Source organism: Pleurodeles waltl, chromosome 5 (assembly GCF_031143425.1).
Source record: "Pleurodeles waltl isolate 20211129_DDA chromosome 5, aPleWal1.hap1.20221129, whole genome shotgun sequence".
NCBI lineage: Eukaryota > Metazoa > Chordata > Amphibia > Caudata > Salamandridae > Pleurodeles > Pleurodeles waltl.
Genome location: NC_090444.1, coordinates 538,589,756 through 538,608,024, shown reverse-complemented (window position 1 = coordinate 538,608,024; position 18,269 = coordinate 538,589,756).

The following is an 18,269-nucleotide window of genomic DNA, read 5'->3' as shown; positions in this document are numbered from 1 at the left end:
GCTTTGACCAACTGCTGCTACTGCACGCAGACAACCTGGTAAAGCTGCTGTGACTTGGTCCAAAGTAGCTGAAAAATATGCTACTGGTCGGTTTGCACCTCCATGGACCTGTGTCAGGACAGACAAAGAACATGCATCACGTTCATGACAAAACAGAACAAAAGGCTTCGTGTAATCAGGCATACCTAAATTGGAGCCCTGCACATACACTCCCTCAGCTCGATGAATGCTTTCATCTCTTTCTCCGACATAGCTATGGTATCTGGGTCATCCTTAACCTCCTTAACCGCCAATCTTACTAATGGCTTGGAGATAACTGAGAAATTCGGGATCCACTGACGACAGTAGCCCACCATTCCCAGAAACATCCTAACATCTCTCTGTGTCATTGGGGGACTCATCTGCAATATGGCGGTCACCCTTTGCTTGGATATTTTCCTCTACCCCTTCTCAATTAGATGACCTAGGTATTTCACCTCTTTCTGACAGTATTGCAGCTTCTTTGGGGACACCTTATGCCCATTCTTTCCCAAGTGGTTTAGTAAGGCAATGGTATCGTACTTACAATCATCTCTCGTTTTGGATGCAATCAACAAATCATCAATGTACTGCACTAGAGTCGATTGAAAAGGCAATTCCAATGACTCCAAATCTTTCTTCAATATCTGATTGAAGATGGAAGGTGATTCCGAAAACCCTTGGGGAATTCGACACCAACTGTAAACCTTGTCCAAGAATTTGAAACTGAAAAGAAACTGGCTGTCCTCATGAAGAGGCACAGAAAAGAATGCTTGGGACAAATCAATAACTGAGAACCATTCTGCATCGCATGGAACCTGGAACATGACATGATCACAGCTGGATTTGGCACTATTGGGCAACTTTTCACCACTATGTCATTGATTTTCCTCAAATCCTGCACAATCCAAACTTTCCCACAAGGCTTTCTCAGTCCCATTATAGGTGAATTACATGGACTGCTCATCACTTCTTTCAAGACCCCTTGTTTCACAAAGTCTGCAATTATCTGCGTTACCTGTATGAGGACATCTTGCGTCATGTGGTACTGCGGTACCTGGGGAAACATCGCATTTGGCTTCACACTGACCTTAACTGGTTCTACTCCTTTTATCAGGCCCACTTCCTTTCCTGTCAAATCCCATGCCTTCTCTGTTACCGTCCCCTGCAAGTCTGCTGGCAGATCAGTCACTGTGAACATTGGGAAGAAGCTTATCAGGGGGTACTCCTCATCTGTGGTTTCCGTCTCAGGTTCTGAGATCTGTCCGTCATCCCCTTCATCGTCACTGTTTGTCTGCACCTCAATCCCTTCATTGGAACAGGTGATAGAACACCTCGTCTTGCACAGTAAGTCTCTTCCCAGTAGGGACACGGGACTTGAATCACAAACCACAAATCTGTGCAATCCCTGAAAGGTACCAATCTCAACCTGAACCGGATCAGTAATCAGGTTTGTCAGGAGCTGATTTGTTACTCCTACCACCTTTATCGTACGTCCCGACAGTGGCAACTTTGGAACCTCTGCACTTCGGACTGTAGAGCGTGTAGATCCTGTGTCAACCAAAAATGAGACTTTGTGACCCATCACTTTCCCTTGTACATAGGGCCCTCTCTGTTCTACTTCTAGGGATGCTGCAAGTCTACACTCTTCACTATCTGAACTCTCATCTGACCATTCATCATTTATTCCATTCTCACCAGGCAATGGGAACTGTTGTACTGTGTTACTTTGACTCATTCCTTGACCTGTGACCTGTTGAGGAAGCATCACCTGTTGCTGTCCCATTGGTGCTAAGGGCAACTGCATTTGCTGTCTAGGTACCACGGGAATCTGCTGTTGCACTTGCTGCATCTGCATTGGTTGTACATGTGGCATCTGCACTTGTTGCTTGGGTTGGAGGCCCTGCATCTGGATCATGTTATTCTGGAAGTTTGGATATGGACCTCGCATTCTTGATCCTTTAACATTTTGGAATGCATTGACATCATTGCTCTGTTGAACAACACCCTCCTGCACCATCATCGGGCACTCCCGCTTCCAGTGTCCGACGCCCCAGCAAGCATGACACAGTAACACCTTCTTCATCCCCTGCACATCATTTTGAACTACTACAGTGTTCAAATCTGGGCAACGATTCACAAACCCTCCTCGACCTTTTCTTCTCGCTTGCGTCTGAAACACACCGTTTCCTTGCGGCTGTTGCACCATCTGTTGCAACCCATTTCCCTGCATCCCTGCTTGTGCTGCCTTGATTTGCATCAACATCACTTTCTCCTTCAACTTTCTCTGCTTCAACTCAATTTTGTCACTACAGTATTTTGCATTCTGCAACACCTCATCAATCGGCTTCACTTGCCAACAGATCAAATGATTCTTGATCATCTGGCTAATCACTGGTCTCAATCCCTCAACAAACCTGAACACAAGGTGATTCATGTCTTTCGCCTCTATAACCTCTGTACCACTGTAGCGCTTGAACGCTTTCAACAACCTCTCATAGTAGGCATGTATCGACTCTTTGGCTTCCTGTGCCATTCGATCAATCTTTTGCCAATCAATATTTTGCTGTGACACTTTCTGCTTCAAAAACTCAGTCACCTTATAGTAGTACCTCATTACATCAGGAGACGGTGCTCCTGTCTTTCTGTCCCTTGCCGGTTCCCCTGTCGGCCAATCAACACTCCTCTTGCATTCAATCCACAAATCAGCTGGAACTATAATCTCAAACAGCGTGTTCAAGTCTTCCCAAAGACAGTTCTCAAGCTTCACAAACCTGTATGTCTGCTGATACCACTCTATCAGCTTTTCCCTCAGCCTGGGGAAGTCATTTGTGAAGGACAAAATGTCACCTCTGGACCATGGCACGTGGACAAGAACCCCTCCAGCTGTCTCTCTCATGGGGTACGCTTTTATTGTACCAGTGTCTGGCACTGATTTCACCTGCTGCTGCTCCAAGCAGTTGTTTTTCCTTCTATCTCTCTTCTTAGCCCATCTGCCTTCCCACTTTTCCAATGCTCGCCAAACTTGTGCATTCTCCAGTATTTCTTTAAGGTTTGCCTTCATCCCAGTAGACCTCATGTGATCAAAATCATTCAGCTCAAAATCTAACCTGTAACTTCTCTTCAGATATTTAGTATTGTCTAGGTCTATGCCTTATTTATCTGCTAGGTTCGCCAGTCTCTGGTGTACTTTGCTCACTTCTTTAGTTATCTTTGGGCACAGATACCTCAACTCTGCTTCAGTGTATGACTCTAGTCTGTTCACTCCCATGCCCCCTTCTACTAACTCAGCTGCTTCCATGCCCAACCTCACAAAATTCAGGTATTATTCTCTTTCTGATCGCTCTGCTGTTGCAGGAGTAGTCTGTGGTGTGTTTAACTTATCCAACCATTCATTCAGTTGTTGCTCTGTTAACCCTTGCAATGAGATATTCCCAGCCTGCATCATCGGTGTTTGCGGTACATTCACACTTGAGATCTGCAGTGTCATCAGTCCCAAACCTGAGTGTCTCATGGTATCTGGAGGAACCCCTATCGGGCTGAAGTCTAACAGTGATCTAGACCTGCCTATTGTCTGTTCCACTGGATTTATTCCTTGAGGGCTTCCTACGACCCCTCCTCTTGTCACCTCTTAGGTCATTACTCCCTGATAACATACACTAGACTTCGCCTGTGCATACAATGGTACTGGCGGACCAACTGTAATGGGTAAGGATATGGCGGCTGGCGACTGCCTGCTTCCCAAACCCTGTGGAGCATTAGCTCCCATATTCTGACTCATTATCGGTGCTGTAGCTACTGCGGTCCCGTGCCTGAAGCATGATTCAGTACCATCTGTTGCTGGGCTTGGGGCAGTAAAAGTGGAGTTGGCTCAATCTGCACAAATTTTAGTCTTGTATATGCCGGATCTGGCGGCACCATCAAACTCGTAGTTGTCTCCAAGATTGGGACATCAGGATAAAGCCTCTGAACGTGTGGCGGCTGCAACTGTGTCTGCATCTCTGGAGCAGTAGACACACTGACGCTATTCTGTACCAGAGCTGGCGTCGCAACTGTACTTGCCTGTGCTGTATTTGTGGTTCCCTGATTCTGTGTCGAATTTACAGGACCTGCTCTTGTACTCAGTTTATTATCATCTATTGCATATGGCGGTGGTCGATCATGCAGCAACTGATTAAGGAACTCATCATCATCTGAGTCATCTGCCTCTGCCCAGGACTTTTTAGTCTCCCTTTCTTTGCTAGACCCTTTATCCGTCTTACAAGTGGCTTTACTTCCTTGTGTGCCGGCTTCTTGAGTTATTGCCGGAAACGTCCTTACTCCATCGATTATCTCCCTTCTCCACATCCTGTGCTCACTATTCCGCCTAGCCTCCGCTAGTGTCTTTTCTGCCTTCCTCATTCTCCTCTCAAACTTTTGTTGCCGTTGACGTATGGCCATCAACTCCCAAATTGCTAATGCTTCAAACTGTACTGGCCTTGGAGGCGGCTTTTGCTCAGTTAACGCCTTCCACAAATTCTCTAAGATCATTATATTGAACGATCCGTTCTCCGGAAACGCCAAACTCACATCCTTTTCTGTTAATTTGCACCATTGCTTTAGCCAAAGACATGGCGCGACTCCCCTCTCTTCCATCACGGCATAAGCCGGAGTATCCTCTGGCGGTGTAGGCTCCCCCACACTCGCGGTAATGTACACATCTCCCCTCAAAGCACTCCTTAGAGCTTTGAAGAACTTAATTTTCGCGTCTTTTATTTTGTTTACAATTGAATCAGGAAGTGACTTTAATTCCCAGAACTCTCTTCGTCTGCCTTCTCACCCAATGCCTCTCACGGACCGCTGCCAATCCGTGCGCGACCCTTCTCACTAACCGACCTATCCCAGCGCGGCTCCAATGATGTCACACTCACACACACTGCGGCTGACAAAGTCTTGCGGCTTGTCTTCCTCACTCTCGATTCGCACAAAACTAATGCAATATATTGCGAGCACCAACAAAACTCAAATTTGCCGGTTTACTACAGGAAGGGTAACACAATCGCTTCAGAGCTTTACAGAGATTTTACTTTAAGCCTCTGCCGCTACTCTCTCATTCTCGGCTCCCACATTCACAAGCAAAATTTGACCCGCAAATTCTACTCTCGACTTGTCAATGGGTTGTCCTAGTGTACTTTAGAACTCCCAAACTCGACTCGTCAACCACGCCCGATTGACCTATTAAACCGCGCAAATTACAACATAAACCATCAATATACTCCGGAGTCTTAGTACATCATCAACAACCACGTGGACAATTTTTGAGCACAAAAGCGACACACTCACATGAAGTTCGCCGACTTCCCTACTCTCATACTGTGGAGTACGCACACTCCTACTAAAACATCACCTGGCCTAAAATTCTCACAAACCTCACAATTCACCTGCAGTATGCATAAGCGGTGCAAGCGCAAACCCTATGTCACTCACACTATCACTAGAACGCCAAGAACATACCCAACTCACTTTGGCAAGCTCTGAGATTCCGGGAAAGTCATTTGGGGCTTAGGGGCACATCATCTCTCCAATTTGCATTATCTCAGAATCAATTTTCAAGCAATGGTCCCTCGTCCTTGGGCCTCAAAGGGCCTAAACCATCCTCTGCTACCAGAACTGATAACGCGTCCCAGCTTTGATAATTTACTTACAATGGGACTCGTTTTAGGCCAATGAATCTTTTAACCCTAATTGGAGACTCTTCAGGACGAGATATCTATTTAACATCTCAATTCATAGATCAATAATCAAACCGATAGTCACAATAACTAATCAATCAATACTAATCAATAACATTTAATGAGAATGAAACAAACCATGACCTTTCGGCCATTGAATAACCACATAAATCTAGTAAGATTTTGGATATTTATTCCCTATTAGTTACAACCTACTAGCATATTCATTAGTCTCAATACCAATAAGCACATTAACAAAACTACGATATGGCAACTCGAATAAGACTTAATCAATGCAAAAATCATGAACATTAGCACAAAGCAAGAAGTCAACATGAATCAAACTTTGGCAAAGTATTATTAGTGCATTATTCAACAAAGCAAAGATTCAGTCATTTGTCTATTTGCACCCGCTTTTAGTGAACTCCTTAACTAACCTCGAATTAGCATCAGAATATTGGGCTTCATGCAAAACAATTTAGTAACATGAATTTAAAAAGCATCTAACTATGGCCTCTGTGAAAAGAGCAGTTGGTACCTAGAAAGAAAAGGCAAACAGACAATTACAATATATCATCAGATAGTTACCCATCCAAATGGGGCAGCGTACAGTGACAGTCTTAGTCCTCAGGACAGCAGTCAATTCGCCATCAGCCAGGATAAGAAGATAAGGCTCAGCAAGGTATAGCAAAGGCTCTTCGCTCATAAGTAGGAGAAGTGCAAATCAGGCAAGGGCAAGGCAAGGATGGTTTAGGGCATCAACCAGATAAAGACAAAGGGGGTCATTCTGACCCCGGCGGGCGGCGGGAGCCGCCCGCCTGGAGGGAACCGCCAGAATACCGCTGCGCGGTCAAAAGACCGCCGCGGGTATTCTGGGTTTCCCACTGGGCTGGCGGGCGACCGCCAAAAGGCCGCCCGCCAGCCCAGTGGGAAACACCCCTCCATGAGGATGCCGGCTCCGAATGGAGCCGGCGGAGTGGAGGATGTGCGACGGGTGCAGTGGCACCCGTCGCGTGTTTCAGTGTCTGCAAAGCAGACACTGAAATACAAAGTGGGGCCCTCTTACGGGGGCCCCTGCAGTGCCCATGCCATTGGCACTGCAGGGGCCCCCAGGGGCCCCACGACACGCCTCACCGCCATCCTGTTCCTGGCGGTCGGAACCGCCAGGAACAGGATGGCGGTGAGGGGGTCGGAATCCCCCATGGCGGCGCAGCAAGCAGCGCCGCCATGGGGGATTCCCAGGGCACCGGAAAACCGGCGGGACACCGCCGGTTTTCCTGTTCTGACCGCGGCCAAACCGCCGCAGTCAGAATGCCCTGCGGGGCACCGCCAGCCTGTTGGCGGTGCTCCCGCCGACCCCGGCGGTCCTTGACCGCCGGGGTCGGAATGACCCCCAAAGTCTCTCAGGATAGCTAAAAATAAAAACAGCTTCAAGAGTGGCAGGGTAAAGGCGAGTAATGGCTGATTTCTTCTTGTGTCACGTCGTTATATTAAAGTTGCCGGACAAGTCCCTAATTTTCCATTGGGCAATTTTTGGTGCATCATTATCTCTGTCCAATAATCCGTCGCTCACCTTACTAGAATTTCCACCTTAGACAGTTCTCATGCAGTTTATTGGCTCCTGTGATTGACGTCTTCAACGGGTAGAATGTCAGGTAAGAAAAGTTACACTAGTCACTCCAGTCAGTAGTTCCATTGTCTTCCCTTGGTTTAGGTGACCTTGTACCTGTTGCAAATTGCACTGTTGCATTCGGCAAGAATGTCTCCTTGAGCAAGTTGGGTCTCATGAGAAAGAAGTTACTACGGTTACACACACATCTCTAGCTTCTGGAAAAGTACAGCTTCATGTCCTTCAGGAAATCAGCACATTGAACGTTAGAAAACACAGTTAATATGAGACCAGGCAGCTAGGCCCATACCCCTGCTAACTAAGGCCTAGTGATTAATTTGGCAAAACCCTAATACATAACTCTTAACGTTAATACAAAATTATAAATGAGTACAATATTTAATTCATCATTTGTCAGTTTCATTAATCATTGTATACAGTGGTGGCCACTCCCCGTGGGCACATTTCAAACACGTATATTAAGGATCTCTCAAAAGCCCCCCAAAACAATACCTGTGGGGTGGAGGGTGGTAACCATTCGTCTTCTAAGTTTGGGAAGAAACCAGGGTACTTTGACAAGAAGGTAGGGAAGTTCATCCCATAAATGCTTAGAGTGCTACCAGCATGGACACTCTAAGGGCGACTCCCAGTGTTCCAAGAGAGCACAGTCCATCACTGGAGGACAGACATCTGGGTTGGCTAGTGTAGCGCTCGGGGGTGGAGACAGTCCCAGTTAGCTTTGGGGGGCAGACAGAGGTGTCCCTAGTGTGCCTGGGAGATAAGGAGATGGTGCCTAAAGCCCACATGCCTGTCAATACTTCCAAGTATAGACAGAAGGTCACCATTGATGGGCAGGGTTGAGGCTCTGCGTGACATAGGACCCAGTATGACTACTGTCAAGAGTCAGCTGGTGTCAGCAGAGCAGATAGTCCCTAATACATTCCACCAGGTCATAGTCGCTGACAATTGTGACAGTCACCTACCGATGGCTCTGGTTCCCTTTGAGTGGGGGGGGGGTCTCTGGTACTTTGAAAGTAGCTGTGAGTCCTGCCATGCCTGTATATTGTCTGTTAGGCATTGATCTTGAGCTTTCTGCCTGGAAGGAGGTAGAGCTCAGATCCCACCTGGAGATGTTAGGTTTGCCTGAGTGGGTCTGAAAGACCACAAGGTCCATGGCTGCCTGGGAAGGGAGTCAAGGGCGTCTGGAGCCTGGAACAATGGCCGAGACATCTGCAAAGAGGAAGGGCAATAGGGGTGGGAAACCCACCTCAGATGTTCCCAAGTTGGTGGATGGGGCACATGAGGAGAAGGAAGCCCCTGAGCCTACCGGAGAGGAAATAGCTGACCTGGGCAACCTGCCTGAACTTGCTGGCTGGCAAGTAGAGGGTGGGCCAACCAGGGCAGAATTCTGCAAAGCGCAGAAGAAATGCCCCACCCTTGAGGGTCTGAGGCAACAGGCCACAGCCCAAGCAGCTGGTGAAGCCTCTGGCGATCACCACATCTACTGGGAGAATGATCTTCTTTACAGTGAGCCTAAGGCTCCGGCCATTGGGGCAGCACGTGTGCTGGTGGTCTCCCAGTGTTACCGGGCCTTCCCACTGGGTCTGGCTCACGACATACCCCTGGCAGGACATTTGGGCCAAGACAAGACCTTTGCCTGGCCTGTCACCCACTTCCATTGACCTAGAATGCGGATAGCCTCAGATAATTTCTGCAGGGCCTGCCACACCTGCCAGGCTAGTGGGAAGACAGGGAAAAGGCTGAAGGCTCCCCTGATCCCTCTCCCCATCATTGGCACCCCCTTTCAAAGGGTGGGCATCAACTTCATTGGTCCCTTAGACCCCAAAACTGCCTTGGGCAACAGGTTTATCCTGGTTTTGGTGGACCATGCCACCAGCTATCCAGAGGCAATCCCTCTGAGAACCGTGACTGCACCAGTGGTGACCAGAGCCCTGATGGGAATATTTACCCATGTGGGATTCCCTAAGGAAGTTGTGTCTGACAGAGGCACATACTTCATGTCTGCGTACATGAAGTCCATGTCATCCTCAATCCAATGGGCTTGTTGAGAGATTCAACAAGACTCTTAAAGGCATGATCACTGGCCTACCTGAGGCCATGAGGCGTAAGTGGGACGTTCTCTTGCCATGCCTGCTGTTTGCTTATGGGAAGGTGCCCCAGAAAGGAGTGGAGTTCAGCCCCTTTGAGCTTCTCTATGGTCACCCTGTCAGGGGACCGCTAAGCATGGTTAAAGAGGGCTGGGAGAAAGCTCCCAAGACACCTCCCCAGGATGTGGTCAGCTACATGCTGGCCCTCCGCAACCAAGCCCAAAACTTTTGGAAACAGGCCATGAGTAACCTTGAGGCCAGACAAGAGGTGATGAAGGATTGGTATGACCGGAAGGCCACTCTGGTCGAGTTCTCACCTGGAGACAAGGTTTGGGTAATGGAGCCAGGATAGACTAGGGCTCTCCAGGACCGCTGGTCTGGCCCATTTGAGATCAAGGAGTGGAAGGGGGAGGCCACTTTACCTAGTGGACCTCAAGACCCCGAGACACCCCCTAAGGGTTCTCCATCATAACCGACTCAAGCCTCAGTTTGAGAGGTCTGAGGTAAGTATGCTCCTGGTGACAGATGAGGACATGGAAGAGGACGGTGAACCTCTCCCCGACCTCCTCTCTGCCAAAGAAGGTGATGGGTCAGTGGAGGGTGTCAATCTCTCTGACTCCCTGACTCTGAATCAGAGAGGAGACTGCTATGAGTTGTTAGAACAGTTCTCTTCCCTGTTTTCCCTTACTCTTGGACTCACCCACTTGTGTGTCCATGATATTGACACTGGAGACAGTCCCCACTTAAAAGAGACTTTGTTTGCTTTTTAAAAGACTTAAGACACATTATATCACCTTTACTGTCGCTACGTTGGCGCTGCGTTGATCTTCTCGTTGCAAAGTCCGCTGCATCGTTCCGGTTCGGCGTGCAGTGAAATTCATTACTGTGCAGGCTGTGCGTCATTTCTGGCAGGCTGTGCGTCAAATTTCACCGCACAAGGAGTCCTTCTTGAAGACATGAAGTCTTTTTGGCCCTGAGACTTCCGGGAACAGGAGGAAAGCTCTATCCAGGCCCTTTCAGAGCACTTCTTCACCACAGCCAGAGAGCAGCAAGGTTGCAGAGCAACAGCAAGGCAGCAGTCCTTCACAGAAAGCAGTCAGGTGAGTCCTTTCGGCAGCCAGGCAGTTCTTCTTGGCAGGATGCAGGTTCTGGTTACAAGTTTCTTCTCCAGGAAGTGGCTGTGAGGTAGAGTGTCTTCCCCCTATAAGTGTCTAAAGTCTGTGGTTTTGGGTCCTCTTCTTATACCAATTTTGGCCTTTGAAGTAGGCTTACTTCAAAGGAAAGTCTCACTTGATTGTGAAATCCTGCCTTGCCCAGGAAAGGCCTCAGACACACACCAGGGGGTTGGAGTCTGCATTGTGTGAGGGCAGGCACAGCCCTTTCAGGGGCAGGTGACCACTCCTCCCGTCCCTCCTAGCACAGATAGCTCATTGGAATATGCAGGCTACACCCAAGCCCCCTTTGTGTCACTGTCTGGAGAGAGGTGCAAACAGCCCAACTGTCAAACTAACCCACACAGGGAATCCACAAACAGGCAGAGTCACAAAAAGGGTTCAAGCAAGAAAATGTCCACTTTCTAAATGTGGCATGTTCAAACACACAATCTTAAAACCAACTTTACTAAAATATGTATTTTTAAATGTATTTTTATATGTCTATCTGCTCTCAAAGGGTATATACACTTTAATCATGTTTAAAGGCAGTCCCCAGGTTAACCTATGAGAGAAATAGGCCTTGCAACTTTAAAAAACGGATTTGGCAGTATTTCACTGTCAGTACATATAAAACACAATAGTATATGTCCTACCTTAACCATACACTGCACCCTGCCCATGGGGTTACCTAGGGCCTACCTTCGGGGTGTCTTATATGTAGGAAAAGGCAAGCGTTAGGCCTGGCAAGTGGGTACAGTTGCCAAGTCGAATTTACAGTTCAAAATTGCACACACAGACACTGCAGTGGCAGGTTTGAGACATGATTAGAGGGCTACTTCTGTGGGTGGCACAATCAGTGCTGCAGTCCCACTAGCAGCAGTTGATTTACATGCCCTGGGCACCTCTAGTGCACTCTACTAGGGACTTACCAGTAAAACAAATATGCCAATCGTGGATAAATCAATTAATAGTACAATGTACACAGAGAGCATTTGCACTTTAGCACTGGTTAGCAAAGTTCAAAAGCCAACCAAAACAGGTAGGAAAAATAGGAGGAAGGAGGCAAAAAGTTTGGGGATGACCCTGCAGAAAGGGCCGGTCCAACATGACCCCCCACCAGCCTAAAGCCAGGGGAGAACAATCACTATCCTGATGTACTTCCCTGTTTGAGGCGATAGAACAAGGACCCAGGCCCACAACAGCAGGGGCATATCCAGTTCTACGCCTTCCTGACTCCAGTTGGATCCCTCGGTCCATACTCCCAGGGCCCACTAAGCTAGCCCATGGGGAACCTTTTTCCTCCCCTGCAGATACCATCTGTACAGCACCTAACCTTACTTTGCTCACAGATGTATCCCAGGGGCCGTATAGTACCACCAGGGCCAACACAGTGGTGTTGTCCACTCCACCCACGGGGTGTGAATCTTGTCCCCCCCCCCCCCGGGGCAACTCTGTCCACCAGGACAGCAAGCCACCGTGGCCACTGACAGCTGTCAGGGATGAGAGCCAGGCCCTAGGCCTCTCTAAGCTCTCTAACCACTGTGACTGTGGAGAGTGGGGGGGGGGTGGAAGCCCCAGGTGCCGGGCACCCTTTGACCACTCTCCCTTCCACCAGGTCAAGGATGACAGCCTGACCCTGGTCCTCCCCTCTGGGGCTCTGTACCCTCCCTCCTGGAGTGGCACCCCCAGAGTCCAAAATTGTCAGGGTGCTTATAGAAGCAGTCCTGCATAATTCTACCACTACTGCAGGGATGTTAACCTGCAACTGGCCTTCCAACCTGGGGTCTGTACCTTCAGGTTGGACTAGGGCCATGGGTGAGGCTTCCCTCCCCCTACCCTCTCTTCTGGGGTCCTGCACCCCCCAACTAGGAATGCCCCCCCAGAGAACAACATGGGAGGGGCACTGTTAGCAGTAGCCCCTTCCTCCAGGTCAGGGGGACACCCTGAATCCTGGCCTTCCAGTCCAGGGTCTGAACCCTCAGACTGGACCACTGCCTGGCAAACCAGGACTTTCTGGGGGGCACACTTACCCCCCACCATGTCAGAGTTTACCCTCTGAACCTGGTCCTTCAACCCAGTGTCACCAACCTGAGGTTGAACCATTGCCTGGTACACAAGGACTTCCTGGGGGGCACACCTGCCCCCCACCAAGTCAGAGTTTAACCCCTGAACCAGGTCATCCAACCCAGAGTCACCACCCTGAGGTTGAACTATTGCCTGGCACGCCAGGAATTCATGGGGGGCACACTCACCCCCCAAAAGGGAAACACCATCCCCAAGGGCCACACAAGAGTCTGGCTGGCTCAGGTCTCCTGACCCCTGCCTGTCTGGCAGAGTCTGGATCCCCCCCAAACCAGAAATGGTCTCACCTAGGTCATTCCTGGTGGGCTCTGCTCTCAGAGCTGATCCCTGACCCTCCAGGTTCTCCACTTGGGTCCGTAACTCCCTCTCAACCCTCTGTCTGGGTCTCTGCACCTCCTCACTAGGAGTGGTACTGCCAGACAGCAGAACTGGTGGGATGCTGGCTATAGCCACCCCCCCCCCCCAAGTTCTCCTGACACTGTGGGATCTCCCTCAACAGATGGCCCTATGGTACAGGCTAGGCTCCCTTCCTGGCGTTTCCTCATGGAACCCTCCAGGACCTGGGACTGGATCTCGGGCACCCTGGGCCTCAGCCCATCCCCATTCCCTCTCCTCTGAGACTGGGCATGGGGTCCCTCACCCATCCCACTACACTGGGACCTACTTGGGACTCTGCAATCCTTTCCCACTTCACCTGGTTGGGACACAGCTAGACCACTCCCTTCAGGAGCACCGCCAAATGCCTCTTTAGACTATCTGGTACTCACCCAGATGTCTGCCTCCATTGCAAGCTCCCTGGGCTCAGATAACTCACACTCCACCTAGTATTGGTGTAGCTCTGAAAAATAAGGACTTGACATATGCTCTCCAGAAATTACATCACTCAGCCCCTCGCATGTATTAACCAAAGTACCCTACACCCAACCATCCAGTGACTCAGTCTTGAAAAAGCACCCCACATCACCCTCCTGAGACTGGTGAGACAGTACCTGACTGCCCCTGACACTCAACCCACACTCTTCTGGGATGTCTCTGTACTCCATAACCAGGACTTCTACCTGGGGGGAACCCTTCTCCCTGTCCCTCTCACTTAAAGCCAGTAAAGTGTCCCTCCCCTCAGTAGGAATATGACTCCCTGTGCCAGCTCCCCAATCCTCCTGAGGGACCCTGTGCATTACAGGAAAAACCTCATACTCCTGAACCTCCTGGTGTGTGTCAACTCCCTCCTTCAAGTAGGGCACCACATCTCTGGGCACGTGCACTTCCTCAGCAATACTGGATACAAGATTTTAGCTGCCACAATCTGAACTGGACTCAGCCCTTACGGCTTCCAGTTTCAGCTCTTCACAACTAAACTCCTGAGCTGCAATCTTTTCTCTCCTGGGCTAAGGCTCTCTCTGCCATAGCCATCTCCATCTCATCATCTAGCTCTTCCATCCACTGCTCCTGAGCTAAAGTCAATTCATCTCTCCCTTGTTCCCTTTCCTCACCTGAGTAGTCCCCTCCTCCTCAGACTCATCTGTTAGTTTGCCTGCCAGCGTTTCAACTCATACGGAAACAGGGCTGACTCAAGATCCTCCCTTCTGGATTTCCTCTTTACAGCCAGTCCCTTTTCCTCTCTTTATAGATGAATAGGTGCCAAAAGTTGACTTACATTCTGCTAAGGCCTCACAAACCCAAAACCAGAGTCCAAAAATTATCAACAATATATCCAGGGGGACATCAGAGAACCAAAAGCAAAAAGATGAAAAATCAAGTTGACCTTCAACTGTGGTAGGTGGTGAATTCTAAGCTACTGTATGTCACTACACAAATACCCATCCTATGCTCACCGCTGATCACCAATGTTAGAAATTGAGTCTTTGGTTGGCAGTCAGGTTACCCCCATCCAAGAAAGGTCCCTCACTCTAGTCAGGGTAAATCACACACAATCCAAATTATCCTGTGCCCACCCTCTGGTAGCTTGGCACTGAGCAGTCAGGCTTAACTTAGAAGGCAATGTGTAAATTATTTGTGCAATAAATCATACAATAACATAACATAGCCCCACAAAAATACACCACACAGTGTTTAGAAAAATATATAATATTTATTTGGATAAATGCAGCTCAAAACGATTAAAATGCAATAAGTATATGTTGAGATATCACTGAAAAGTGATATAAAGTGTCTAAAGTCTTTTAAAAAGCAAACAAAATATCTTTCAAGCGCAAAGTACCTGGTTCGTGTGAAAAATCTCCACAAAGAACCACAAAGGAGGAGATGCATGGAAACAAAGGGGTGAGCGTCGATTTCTTGGGCCGCACATGGCGATGCGTTGTTTAGTTTTCTCGCAGGGACGGCTGTGCATCGATTTCTGGTGCTCGGTCATGGATCCTCTTAGGGTTGTGGGGTTTTCAGACACCCCGGGGACGGTGCATGGATTTCCTGTGCTGGCAGGAAAAAGTCACAGGAGCTGCGTCGATCCGGTGGACGTTGCACCGAATTTTCTACCGCACGGCAGGCACTGCGTCGATTCCTCTCTGGAAGTGAGGGCTGCGTCATTCCGGATCGGCTGTGCGTCGCTCCAGTGGGCTGTGTGTTTAATTTCTGGTTGCTACGCTGGTGTTGCATTGATCTTCTCGTTGCGAAGTCGGGCTGCATCGTTCCAGTTCGGCGTATGGTGAAGTTTTCACTGCGGTGCAGGCTGTGCGTCGTTTCTGGCAGGCTGTGCATGGAATTTCATCTCACAAGGAGACCTTCTTGTAGAGATGAAGTCTTTTTGGTCCTGGAGAACCCAGGTAAGTCCTCGCTTTTGTTTGTTTGCTGTGCACATTGGTGCACAAGAGGCCTGAAATGGCAGCTTTCACTGCCTATGGCCCTCTCTTCTTTGCGCCCACTCTCAGAAGTGCTAAGCAGGGTCGGGCCTGTTTAATCAACCCTGCTTAGCACTTCCAAGATCGGGTGCATTCAGGACTCTGCAGTTCATGGAACTCCACCTCTGCGGAATTCCATGGAGTTCTTAATCAACTGAGTGGAATTCTGCAGAGTGGAACTCCGTGAACACTGTCCAGGCTTAATAAGAATCATAAGGTTCTGTAAACTCTTAGTGGGTCCTAAAACTGGATTGTGACCCCATATGAATATGCTATTTGGAATGGGCATGTTGATAGCTTCCATTCCAAATACTGAAACAGTATGAGGTGTACCAATATTCTGCAAACAAAGTTGCAAAACATTGAAAGGTTTCTGGCTCCCAAGTAAGGATGGTAACCCATTCACAAAAAAGAAGAGGTCTCAAGGGGATGCAAAAACAAGTTGTTTGGGAGTAGGCAGTAGTAGAGGGAGTTCATCCCAAACATATTTTTTAATAAAAGAACACTTTTTTCACACTTCCATTAAGAAAACTAGGCTGCATTAAAAAAATACTTTATTAATATACAAACACAGACATGTTGGTCTGCTGACCCTAACAGGCCACTTGTTGGCTACCAATCAATGTGAGTTTCAATTTGCGACCTCCCTCATTATAAATTATGAAATAGGTTGGATTAGAACCCACTCCAAATCAGAATTTTATGAACTGATCTATTAATACATAAGTTGGTTTGTATAATTTCTTTTTTTTTTAAATAGTCGCAAATTGCAACCAGTTTTTTTGTGAACAGTTTGTGCTTCAGGCCCTTTATTCATTGTTTTATGTTTATAAAATTCTGCATGAAATATTGCTAGAGTAATTTTGCAGTTACCACATAGGGCTGGGCCTCGTGTATATTTGCATGTGGTATTTATAAACCACGAAATTAGGCAGAAAGGAATGGAGCACTGTACATAGGCAAAGATACATTTTAGAAATTATCAAAAAAGTAGTTGGATTCTGGGAGTAGAAGTGGACAGATACTGCAAGAATACAAATACAACACAAATATAACACAGGGTGAAGATCTCTAGGCAATGCTTTCTTGAAGAGAACGGTGTTCAGGCTCTTCCAAAAAGACATAGATTCTCAATTTGAAACACATGGACAGGTGATTTCGCTCTATTGGGCATCTAGTAAGAATTATCTAAGTACTCAAAATAATTCTCTGAAACTAAGGTTCAGAAAGTATTTTAATATCAGCTTTGTGAAACACTTCAGAAGACGCAGGTCTTCTTTAGGGCTGATCCCTGCACAAGTGGATTCAGGAAGCAGCATGATGATATGACACTGTTAATTAGCTTGGATCCAGTCTAAACACTTTAAGTGAAGGTAATCAATTGCTGTTTTTTAAAAATATTTAGGAATCTGTATTGAGGAGAAATGTAGGTATGTTTTACATTCCTACAGTTATATTTTCAGAAAATGCATCAAATAATCTATTTTACAGCAACTGTAAAAATAAACTGTATATAAGAATCCTAAAATCAACTTTAGAAAATAAAAGAGAACTTTGAATTTCACATGAGCCTAATGATAACAAAACCAAATAAGCCTCTGTGTTAAATTATGGCTTGAAATCGAGCACATTACTACTTGATACCTGTAAGGAAATGCCTCATTTTGCATGTTCACCCCTGCATTTATGGATTGATATTGCTGTTTTTTTTTACTTTGAGCGTGCACTGGGGCCTGCTAACTCGACTTCAGTGCAAGTGATCTAACCCCTTACAAAGTACATGTCAAATTGGCTTCCCTAATTGCCAAGTGCTGACTTACTTATAAGTTGCTTGTATATGGTACCTGGTGTACCAAGGGCATGTGAGGAATGGTTCCCAGCTTGCTACTGCAGACTGGAAGAGCAGTGGTCACACTGCTAGTTCAGCTTTGCCATTCAAACTAATGATAAAGCCACCCCTTCCCTTAACAATATATGTAAGTCTCCCCTAAGGAAGCCTATGGAGCCCTATGGCACAGAGCTGTTTGTTATTAAGTAGGCCATGTATATTTTACATATGTCTTACAGCACCACCTCTAAATTGTTGTTTTGTTGTGGAAAAGTTAGTAGCTCCATTGTCTAATACAGGGTAACCGACTGGCACCCCAGCGTGGCTAACTTCTGAATGGGACTCCTTAAATGGGTACTATAAGGTATCACGTTAGTTGTGGCATTAAACCCGACTTGATGTCCCAGTCACATTTAATGTCACTAGTAAAGTAATGCAACTTTTAGAAATTTGCCACTCTGTAACCCACCTGGTCCAAAGGCCTCTCATGGGCACTGACTCTGCCCACCTAGGGAGTAGTGTGAATGACTCCTGTGCTTAGGAATAATAGCAGCCTGCTGCAGGGCGAAGTGTCACTCCCCTTTCCAGGAAGGAAGCCTCTTAGGCTGTTAGCCAAAAAGGTGAGCTTCAAAGGCAAAGCCGCCTTTGGTGGGCAAATGATGATCATACTCCTGAGAGGCTGCCCTTTTTTCAGGTATACAGGCTGGCGACAGACAGAGAGGGGGAACCAGTGCCAAAACTGCTCTTCCCTTAGGCATGTAACCCACAGGTAGCCATCCCGCTAGGGTGGGATACCAAGCTCCTAACACCTGAGGAAGGGTGCTGACATCTTGGAAGTGGGCAGAATAGTGCACTCTGGGATTGTTAGGTGCTACACAAATCATCACCAAGGGAGAGGGGACCT